Source organism: Engystomops pustulosus, chromosome 5 (assembly GCF_040894005.1).
Source record: "Engystomops pustulosus chromosome 5, aEngPut4.maternal, whole genome shotgun sequence".
Lineage (NCBI taxonomy): Eukaryota > Metazoa > Chordata > Amphibia > Anura > Leptodactylidae > Engystomops > Engystomops pustulosus.
In genome coordinates, this window is record NC_092415.1 from 87,239,972 (window position 1) to 87,252,278 (window position 12,307).

The following is a 12,307-nucleotide window of genomic DNA, read 5'->3' on the forward strand; positions in this document are numbered from 1 at the left end:
GGGCCATGGGGCATGCTTCCCCGGAGCCCTCCTTTTAATTGGCTCTGTGTACTTCTGTCACATAAGGAGTACTGATGATGTGGGAGGCTTAAACCAATAAAACAAAGGTATGGTAGGAAAACCAGCCTCCACCATGACCAGAGCCACCAAGAGGCTGTACATATGAAAACAGAGAGATGCAAGCAGGAGGGATAATAAATAGACAAGTAGGCTTTTTAATTAATAAATTCTATTAAAAAACTAACTTTATGCAACTTTTCTATTTATTATGTATTATTATGTATCATAATTTTAAAGAATGCTTTGAGAGTAAGCACCACATATTATTCAAAGTGATGAAGTATTAACACCGAACAGCACAATACAAAAATGAAGCTTTTTACACATCAAAAAGCTAAACTAGAGGTTTACAAAGCAAAATTAATTATGTGTAATTTTTGCAAAAAAATATCCAGCATGGCACCATGCCATAGCTTTCTAGTAGTTTTAAAAAATTTTTAGGACTTGTACACTTTTTTCTAACTTTGTATGAAGTTTGCAAGAAAATGAGGCAACAAAAAACAATTTACATGCGTTTGCTGTGTAGTGGCCAGGGCAGGTTACAAACTGCTTCAAGGCAAATAACAGCAATACAAAATACCTTAATTTAGAATAAAAGAAAGCAAACAAAAAACAGTACACTGTTTTTTTAAGCAGGTGCCTTCTATTTCTTTGAGGTACAGTATATGACTACCATTCATACAATGGGAGATTTCCTAAAAAACACTGCTGTGTTATGACTTTGCATGACATCCAGATGCGCCTTTTGATTTATGATGTGTTGCACCAAAGAAATACCTGGGAAATGACCTTGAAATGATTTTCCTGGCATGTACACTGCAGATGCAGGTCATTGATAGTCTTTGTTTTGCAGACACTTTTGCTTACGGACTTCTGAATCAGCAAATGTTTGGTGTCACATTACTTCATCCAGGTTGTCTTAGTAGTCATAGGTTGACAACTTCTTAACCATCTTTCTGTCATGTGATGTCTTCTCATCTTTTACCAACTGTTTCCTGAGGGAAAAGGACATTTAAAAAAACAACTTCTAGCTACATGTTTGATAGACTTCCATGTTGCATAAACCTATGCACTGGAATTTCTTGCAGTATTTCTTACAACCTATAGACTGTATAAACATCTAACTTGGTTGGGCTTGGTTGAGTCAAAATCTATCCTAAGAAGAAACCCCATTTCATTTTGGCTTGATATTAAGGTATATTTTATAATGAACATTGCTTAGAAGAGATTTAGAGACTGCTTTATCTATTGTTAGTGCAGTCTAAATGCCTGTAAAGGCTGTCTTCAAACTACCTCATTTGGGCTAAGAAATTGGGGCATTGGGGGTTATTTATCATTAGCCTAGCTACTTGGAACAGTTCTATGTCTCATTTTGGAGCTCTACTGCCCATCATTAAAGTGGCTTTGTTCTTTGTTCTTATGGTCTATTTTCTATTTTCAGTTTTTTTTTCCCCAAAAGTCACCAAAAAGTAGAAAAATGCACAAAAAGTCTCAGCATATACACCAGTAGGGGACTGGAGTTACTATGAGACTTTTTGCTAAAGTCTCAAGTCAGAAATCTGGTTTTGCACGGTGTTGCAATAGCAGTACCGTATTTTTTGCCCTATAGGGCGCACCGGACTATAAGGCGCATTAGTCCGATGCGCCTTATATATGTAATAATTACATATATAAGGCGCATCGGACTATAAGGCGCGGGGTTCGGGGGCCGGGGGCGTGGCGGGGGCGTGGCGGGGGCGTGGCGGAGGCGTGGCGGAGGCGTGGCGGAGAGCCGACATGACGTGACGCGGCGACGGGACGCAGCGACGGGACGCGACGCCGAGACGCGACGGGGAACGCGGGGAAGGTGAGCGGGGAAGGTGAGGGGGAGGTGGAGGAGGGCAGCGGATCATACTTACATAGGTCCCCGCTCCAGGTCCCGCTGGAGATCTGCTGTCTCCGGTCTCCGGTAGCGGGGACCTATGTAAGTATGGTCCGCTGCCCTGTGCCCAGCGCCATACATAGGGCGCACCGGACTATAAGGCGCACTTTGGATTTCCACGGAAATCCAATGCTTTTAAGTGCGCCTTATAGTCCGGAAAATACGGTAGTTCTCTTTTATAGCCACATTAATGAAGAGGTGTATGTAGAAAAAGTTTCAAAAACCCTAATTTGAGATTTATGCCCAGGAAAACCAATGATAGATGATAGATGAAGAAATGATTACATAACTGAAGAGTATTTACACAGGGAGTCACTTACTCTCATAGATAGATATGAAGCTGTGATTTCCAGTCACTTCACAATGTTCACTACAATAATAGAACATAACCAATGAAGACCATTTTCATTGTTATTGGTAAATGTTGCTTGACTGATCGATTTAATGGTGTACTCCAAGGTCTGCCATGAAAGTAATAGGTAAAAACATACCTGCAGGCTGACACCCACCTGCTATTTAGTAGACATTTAACAGCAAATCTATTATAGTTCCTAACCACAAGTCTTTTATATTGAATATTGATGAACGCCCATCTTCTTCATCATGAACTACTCAATATATGTTATGGGTTGAAAAGGCTACATGAAGGTTATCACTCTCATGTTTTCAGTTAATGGACTGTATTTGAGAAGAGATATAATAGAAATCAGTGTAATAGAGTACAATTTTGAGTATGAAAGGCTTCCAGATGTCTGGTATGGCTTCCAAATATCAGACATGTCCATATATACAGTATGTAAGCACTATTATACCTGTGATGAACGATGGTGGTGTAAATAAGATTATTGTGTTGAATTGTCTGTTAGTTAAAATGAACAATGTTTCATGTCTGCGATTAAAAAAGTTGCTACATAAATCCGAGCTTTATTAAAAAACAACCAAATCCTTCCTTTTACAGTACTGAACAATTGATCTTAACACAAAGCTGCTTGGCTAGTAAGATCTGAAGGTCAATTAGTACTTCAATTATGAATACAGACATAACATAGGAGTCAAGTGACTTCCTATTTCTGTGAACCAGGATGGTAAAAAACACACATCAAAATAAGGGCTAGAAGATTTCCAGAAGAACAGGCAACACATCTGACAGCTGCATAACCTCGCACTTTACAGACACACTGCCAGTAGCATCAATGTTTGCCAAGGTGTCATAGTAATTGATACCATCAATGTTCTAAAGCGGATGCACATCAAAGCAGTGAGCTGTGCAGGGCAGCCAGTGGTCCCTGTCATTGGTGACCATTGTCACATTCTATTTATACAGAAATAGTAATTTTTTATAAAGTTAAACAATTACATTTTCACATTATTCCTTATAAAGGCCACTCTGAGACAAACTATATCACAACTCTAAACAAAAATGATGTGACAGCATAATTTTGTTCCCACAGACATGATGCTAATTTTGCCACTACAGCCCTGCGTCAACACTTGGTGAGACACCATCCAGTGGCCGGAAAAAAACATGACAAAATATGTAATGGTAGTCTAAGGCCCCTTCCACACTGCATTGCACTCTGTCCCATTGTATTCAATAGGTCTTTCTTCATTAGCGTTGGTTTTCACGCGCGTGCTTGCGTTCGTTTTCACGCACGTCAAAATCGCAGCATGCTCTACTTTTGCGTGTCACGCGCGTTTTTCCCGCCCCATTCAAGTCTATGGAGATGCATCAAGAACGCATTGCACTCGCAATCATTGCAAGTGCAATGCGAGTGCAATGCGTTTTAAACGTAAGGGTTGCTAGGTGACCAGAATAACAGTATTTCCCCTGCTCGAGAACGATCATTTAATTAAAAAAACACAATGAAGAACAGTGAAGAATAGAATAAAAACAGTGAACACAGTGAACACAGTGAACACAGGATCATTTAAGTGAAAAACACAGTGCAGAACACAGTGAAGAATAGATTACAGATGTTCGGCACATCTGCTTACTTGTCGGGAGATACGCGCGGAACGGTGCGCCCAAAATAGCATGTGAAGAACAATATATATGTGTGAAGAACACATTGCAGATATATGGAAACATCTGCAATGTGTTCTTTACACACATATATAGTGTTCTTCACATACTATTTTGTTCGCACCGTTCCGCGCGTATCTCCCGACAAGTAAGCAGATGTGCCGAACATCTGTAATCTATTCTTCACTGTGTTCTGCACTGTGTTTTTCACTTAAATGATCCTGTGTTCACTGTGTTCACTGTGTTCACTGGTTTTATTCTATTCTTCACTGTTCTTCACATCTGCTAACTTGTCGGGAGATAAAATACATGGGGAACAGTGAAGAATAGATTGCAGATGTTTGCAACTTATCAGAAGACATTATTTTTCAATTAAATAACACATTTTAATCCCAAACCATGGTCCCTTTGAAAAATGCTCGAGTCTCCCATTGACTCGCACGTGAAAAACGCGCCGAAAACGCAAAAAAAACGCTAACAACACGCGCGTGAAAAACGCAAAAACGCTAATTACTCCAAGGAAAAATGGAACAAAAACGCAGCCAAAAACGTCAGTTTTTCACGCATTGCACCCTGACGTGAAATGCAACGCTAGTGTGGAAGGGGCCTTAGGCAAAGAGTGCTGCAATTCCAAGCAGCGAGCACACCTTCACCAGCAGTCAGAGCTCCTAATGGAAGATGCATCTGTTGCATCAAGGAACTATGCCTCCTGCAAAGCAAATGTGTTTGATCTGGTTTCTAAATGGTGCCTGAATTCTAAATTCAACTTAAGGACACCTTAAAAAAGTCCAGGAAACATATCCTCCTTGACCTGTAGAGCTAGAATTTTATTCCCTTACATGAGCTGATATTGGATGTCGAATTCCATACTTCACACTTGTGGTTTTATGAGTAAGTTTTGTGTAACTGTGACTTCAACCATTTGCAATTAATGTGTGACAAATTAGGACTTACAGCATGGATGATATAATTCCGTCCTGGAGATAAATTGTGTTTTATCGACACAAGTGACTGGGAGGAGTAGGCGGAAATGCAGCACGTCAAGGAAAATGGCAAAGAGCAGGTAGATGACCCTGAAGCACCCGGACAGTACGTCGAATCCCATTCTATGGCATTTTTCACAAAAAGGAATCTGGATAGTAATCACAACATGTCATCAGACAAGTTTTGAAGTTTGAGGGCTGTGTGATACAGGCTGCAAAATGAAACAGTGATGCAATGAGTAGAAGGAGTATTTGAAACCCACATATCTGCAGTCTGAGGGAGGAGATTCATCTGTTGAGGTGTTGGAGTGTGTAGAGAACAGTAAAGGAGATCTATCTCCTATTGTATCTGCTGTAACTATTGCCTGTACACAGAAAAATGTGGAAAAGAAAAACTTGTGACATTTCATATTCTTTGGCAGTAGATGACCCAATGACTTCTCTCAGGTGCTTGCTGGACCCTTATAACCTTGCAAAATTAAAAGGTGTAACATCTGTGTCAGCGTCAGACCTTGATTTACGACTGAGAATATGCTAATTTTGTCTGCATGTTATTTACATGTGTGAACAAATGCTTAGCTTGCTGGCTGAAATGGAGTTGATTGCGCCACATCCAGTGGCGTAACTAGGAGTGGCTGGGCCCCATAGCAGATTTCTGCATGGGGCCCCCTTCCCCTTTAAAAGATATATGCAGATTTATACACACATATTTACACACATATAAAGTTCTACACTCATACATTCACTTTTCTATACTTGCACCGACATACATACATTTATACACTTATACGCACACATTTATGTACTCATATATACATTTATGCACTAATATATTGAGTATATACAAACTCATACAGGACACATACAGTTTAGACACATCAAATTTGCACACATACTGTATAGTACATACACATTATATACTTATAGTATGTATATGTATACTTATGCATACAGTATAAACACACCATGTACATACATACTGCGTTTACTTACAGTACACACAGCATTTACATTCATTTAGTATATATAGCATGTACACACATATACAGCAAACGCATACATTCACATACATACAGTACATGCATCAGCATATACAAAAACACACACAGCATTATATGTGTGTGTGTATGTATATATATATATATATATATATATATATATATACACAGACAAGCATACACACACAAGCATATATACACACACACACATAAGCATATATATATATATATATATATATATACACACACATAAGCATATATATACACACATACGCATATATATTCACACATAAGCATATATATACACAAATACACACATAAGCATATATATACACACATAATCATATATATATACACACATGCACACAAGCATATATATGTATGTATATGTACATAGATACATGTTAATAATGTAACTTACTTTTTTGATGTCCAGAGTGGCGGTTGTGTGGGTCAGCAGGCCGGTGTTGTTGGGGCATGCCATCAAGTGGGTGCTTCGGTGTTCGTGCGGGCGGGCGGTAAGTTCGGCAGGTGGCGCTTGGCAAGTGCGGTGGGTGTGCGTAACGGGCGGCAAGTGCGATGGGCGCGTGGGCGGGCGCCTAGTGCGATGGGCGGCAGGCAAGTGAGGTGGGTGGGAGTTCAGACGGACGGACAGCAAGTAAGGTGGGCGGGCGGACGGCATGTGAGGTGGGCGGGCGGACAACAAGTAAGGTGGGCGGGCAGGTAGCTGGAAGCGTGGTGGATGGGCATAACGGGCGGCAAGTGCGATGGGCGCGTGAGTGGCGGGCGCGTGAGTGGCAGGCAAGTGAGGTGGGCGGTCGGACAGCAAGTAAGGTGGGCGGACGTTGTGCGGGCGGCTGTGAGGAAAGTTCAGTGTTGCTGGCGTGTGGGAGGCTCAGCTGTTTGGGAGGCAGTAGGCGGGTTAGGCACATGCAGCTGTGCGTCCCCGGGCCCCTAACCTCACGGGCCCCGTAGCAACCGCTACGGCTGCTACGGCGGTAGTTACGCCACTGGCCACATCCTCCTGCAGTATGCTCTGGTCCAGCAACAGTAAAGGCCACGGTCACACGTTCCGCTATGCCCATAACGCGACGCTAGCGCACAGGATACGATCCTCGACCTGAACGCACATGCATTTCCAGGGAAACGCATGCGATCGGCTTATCAATCGTATGCATTTCCCTGGAAATGCATGTGCGTTCGGGCCGAGGGCCGCCCCCTGTGTGCTAGTGTCACATTATGAACGGAAGCCTAGCGGAGCTCTGATCCCATCGCCAAAAGCAGTTTCCTATAAGGCTGGTGACATGTGACATTTTTGTTATGTTTTTTTCATTGCGTTTTTGCATTCTTGAAAAACACATCGTATTTGCATATGGGTTTTTCGTTAAAGTCTCTAACTTTGTGGTTTTGTGCCCTGCATTTTTTGTCTGCGTTTTTAAGGTCCATTTTCATTGCGTTTTTTAAAGCAGTTACATTTTTGCTTTTGTGGTCATGCGTTTAGAAATGCTTGTGATTACATGCAAAAACAGCAGGGAGAAAAAGATTACTGTGTTTTAACAAATTCCAAGAGACACAGCTTAATGCAATTAACGCAAGTATTGCATCTTTAAATACGCAAACGTAAGCAAACATTCGAAAAATGCATATATAAAAATGCATGTGTTTTCAACGTGTTTGAAATCGCAGCAGAAACGCAACAAAAACGCCACTTGTGTCACTGGCCTATGTGTTTGTTTTACATTTAGTCCAGTGCCAGTTTTAGTTTATCGTTACTCCTTTGTTTTCTAGTGAGACACTGTTTGCTTTTTTCTGGTATTTTGATTTAGGCTATTGTTCAGGCAACCTTTTTTCTTCAGCGATTTGGTTATTTTTTTGCTATCTCTTCTTTTATCCAGACTGTTGACTATTCTTGACTGTTGACTATTTGTCTGTCTTGTTTCGCTTTGCATTTTGGCGTAGGAAGGGAAAGTCTTCTAGCTATCTACCCCCTACTTAGCAGGGGCCACAGAATAGGGGCACCCGAGAAGTTGATTCAGCATCAGGGCCCACTGTCTGTGTCACCTGTCCATTCCCATGGCCTGCATTACGAAAGGCTTCCAGAGTGTCAGTAGCCCGGCCAAAGACTGACCAAAAAGAAAGTGCAACACCCCTGCCAATACATAGGCAGACTGATAGATGCGAATTGCGCCGTCCCCAGGTCAGGAGCTGTTAGGGGGAGTCGCGAACCGCAGTTCACCTTCTTCTTCCTGGTGAATGTAAGTGCTTGAATGTTAAATCCCGCGTTCAGTCCGAATGTCAGATCGTCCGATGGCCCGCCCTCTGATTTCTGTTGCATGAAAGCTGATGCAGCTGCGCCACAATCCAAAAGTGCGCAACTGTCCCAGCGGCGCAAATCCCGAAGTCTGACGAAAATGCGATCCGCGGACTCTTAGTAAATAAACCCCAATGTGTTTAGCACACTTTTAATGCTGTCACAGAGACCAATCCCAGGAGGCTAATGCAGAGTTGAAGCTTCCACAGTTTGGACACAGCTCTATCTCAACTATCCCAGCCCGCATATACCATCAGGCTGGTGCACTATTCCTCCACCATTTGACCGTTCTGGCCCATTGCCTGCTACCTGTTGTTCAATAAAGAACAGTTGATTTGCACAATGTGCCTCCGTATGATCCCTGGATATGGCTGTAACACCAAGGGTACCCCGTCCATTACCCAGGGACTCATCCTACAGACACTCAGGGGTTGCCCAGGAAGAACAAATACTTCAGCCTCTTACTCCATATTTCTTGCACACACCACCTGCTGGAGACCTGCCAGGCTGTAGGACAGCCCTCCGGTCCCCATACCAAGGACCGTGACATCAGCGTGCCCTAGGCCGCAATAGCCAGCCACTCCGGTATTCTTGGCCCCAGTTGCCTCCAAGTGCCAAGTGGGAGATGTTGCAAAAGCATGCTTAACTGACTTTTGGTTACTAAACGGAATCTTAGGTCATCATTTATATGGGAAGTAGACACGGGAAAGAGATTTTGAACTATCCTGAATGTTGGGCTATGTTTACTGTTTATCTTTTATAATTTTTTGTTAATTATGTTATTATGTAGTTATTTCATGATAGAGGGAAAGCTGTAGGCCCTAAACTCTCCCATAACCACTGTCACCTATCTAACAAGCCAGGGACTTCTGTTCAACAATCCCAGCAAAGAATGAGTGCACAGGAAAGATAACTATATGAGAAAATATTTAAATGGTCAGTGCAGATATCTATCCAAGGATCTTTTTATACCTGCTGTACTAGCCAAAACTGCTGTTCCAGCTTTTCCAGATGATGGATTAGTGGCGTGAGTACAGATTACCCCAAAAGATTAGCAAGGAGTTACAGGATCTTCCTCCTGTTAAACCAGACAATCTGAAATTGAAGACCCTGTGCAAGTTATTGTTTCTCTTGCTGGAAATATACAAGCTCTTTGTTCAAATATGATAAACCATTATCAATTGAGAACCCTGCAATATAGCACGTATTTGGGGGATGTTCCCAAAGCATGGTGTGCCATTCACTGGATAATTTTGGCTAGCTTCAGGGACAAACTTATTCCTACATTTAAGTACTACCAAAATATAGGGATTGCTATGGGTATGCTAAAGGAATTGGGGTACATTGTCAATGTTTTAACCTTTTTTTTATTCTTATTTTTTGTAAGCTGATGGACTATACTATATTTCATATCACTATGAATTTTGTATATACAAATCTGTCACTTTTTTGGTTTATTTGATTGAATTTAATTATTTATCACTTTTTTCACATTGTGTGTTTGCACTTCTGTTCTTTAAATGGATTGTTTTGTAATATAAATGTTAACGTGATGCACTCCTGTCTTCCTGATATGAACAGGGTTATTGGGGTGGTGCATCCCTGACACATTCCAGTATTTTTTTTCTTAACAATATACTTGTTTAGGTATATTTTTAGACTTTTTTTGAAAATAATTAGCTTGAGAGACACCCATATGATGGGGGACATTAATCAGTCAAGTGCCAGCGTATAATAATGAAAGCCCTAGTCCCTCCACCACGCTGGATACACCAGTATGGTCCGGCCTCCTGACGTATCCAGATGCTGGCTGCTCTGGCATACAATTCTATGCAAGGCATTTTAACAGTCGCAGGTTAAAGCAGGTCCCTCACACCTCTCTACTTTGCATGGAGGAGGGATAAAGGGGGAAATAGTCATAATTCCTGGTGGTTTGCAAGGAATTGTAATTATTACAGTACTTATATGCTTGTAATGTCAAACCTTGATAATGGCAAACTTGCTATCAGGAACCTAACTAACAGACCCTGAGAGACCCTACCAGGTAACAGGGACAACTTACTTTTGTCTGGTGGTGGAATGGACTGGTAAATCTAAGATACACCAGTGTTCACACTAGGACACAATAATGCATTGAGGCAATGAGACTAAACGGAGACAGGGAAAGCGAGGACACATTGGAAGATAGATGACACTGAGAGACAAACAACAGATATAGAAAGATGAGCCGAGTCAAACAGAACCAGGTCAAAGCCAAGATGGCGGCAAGATGGCGGTACAGAATCAAATCACTAGAGGGAGGTTGAGTCACGTAGCAGGGGTCAGATACACGGAATAGCAAAGCAATAACAATAAGCCATAGGGTAAGGTAGAAGGAAGCTAGTAAAACCAGCAAGGTATAATAGGACTGGGCAGATATATAAAGCAGCTCCTGGACATTTCTCCAGCAGCTGAGTGGATCAGCCGTCCATCAATCTAGTAACCCTTGTTGCACATGGCTGGACTGCAGAGAGCTGCATGAGGCTCAATCAATCATAACGCACCAAAAACCTTAGCCACAGTTCAGATACACAAAACACAAAGGGAAATGAATGCAACCTAAGCCACACTCTGCAGACAGAGAAGGACTTTGGCACAGATGTTTCATGTATAAAAGTGTTAAGGGTTTATCTGTTTGTTGCTTTGATTCCCTGATTTTAAAATTATAAATGTGATGTTTTTTATTAGAAAATTGAGCAGTCTTCCCATTGGCTACTACCGGTATGAGCACTGTGACTTAAAATAGCATTATAACACTAGTCTATTGACAAATTATTTTTGATCAAAACAAATTTTTGAAAAAGTTTGCTTATCTCTAGTCCACTGAAGTCACACACCCCTTGTGGCCTGGTCAGAGCTGAGCCTACTCATTGGATATAGTGGTTACCTGAACATCCGTTCATGGACAGTTGGTCCAACATGGATACTCTTCTTGGCCATTGTAAGGTTGCCTTGGCAATTGTACCACCCGATGTTCAATCTATGTATGGATGTCAGGAGATCAGGGACTATATGTGGAGGAATATTTTAACTCTGGTTATAATTATGATTCTTCTTACTCCAATGTAAGAAAAAAACATTTATGCAAAAGATCTTGAATCCACAAATGAGTTCCATTTGGATCCTTTAGTGTTTTTTATTTTGGGGTGCGAGATCTAATAATCCCAAAGATGGGGGCATTTGTTTCACATGCATAAAAAAAACCTCCTGATTGTTTCTGATGAAGACTGCACTACAGCATTAAGATGTCAAGGTTCTTTAGTGCTGTAAAGCCATACAGAAATAACAAAGGGACTATTAAGCCAATACGACCTCAGCTGTAAAGCATTCTATCTAATATTTCACTTGAAAACCATTTCCAAAACTTTTGCATTGCTTGTACTATTTGTCTATTTTTGCGTATGACTTGGAGACAGGTGGCACTTCATAAAAGTGTATTCTTAACTCATCTTACACTGGAGCCTCAGGTGGTCAGGGACTAAAAGCAGCTATTTGTAGAGACTTGGTTGCATTAACTGGTCTCTGTTAGCTGAGATGAGAACAGTCGAATGTCATGGAAGTTGTCCTGCCTTTACAAAACAGAAACAATGGCTAAATAGTTTGATCAGTGAAGTACACAAAAGCAAGGTACATTGGGTAACTGCAGATACTGAAAAACATACAGATATGCTTTTATGATAAGCACTAGAAAAAAAGACATCTATTGAAACCCTTTCAATAATAGAGGGAATAATAGAGCAAAATCACAATAAGTATTGTACGTTGTATGGAAATATCCAAGCTTAGCACTTGTCTTCATCTTGTGATTTCTGCTTTGAAGTTAATGCCATAAAATGTTAATTCAATAAACAAGTGAAGCCCAATAAATTAATACCAGTGTAAGTTAAAATCACAGAATCACTCCATATGTATAGTGTACGCAGTATAGAGTGCAGACACAGAGCTATATTATGTATGTCTTATTATATGTCT

At 41.2% G+C, this 12,307-nt stretch overlaps 1 long non-coding RNA gene across 1 annotated transcript; it reads right to left on the reverse strand.

Moving 5' to 3' along the window:
- Positions 1-704: 704 nt before the first annotated feature.
- Positions 705-11,899, reverse strand: LOC140134074 (uncharacterized). Its single transcript, XR_011856068.1, has 3 exons — positions 11,790-11,899; positions 11,223-11,343; positions 705-1,055 (listed from the first exon to the last, which is right to left on the reverse strand). It is a non-coding gene; the product is annotated as an uncharacterized lncRNA (long non-coding RNA).
- Between the last annotated feature and the right edge of the window lie 408 nt (positions 11,900-12,307).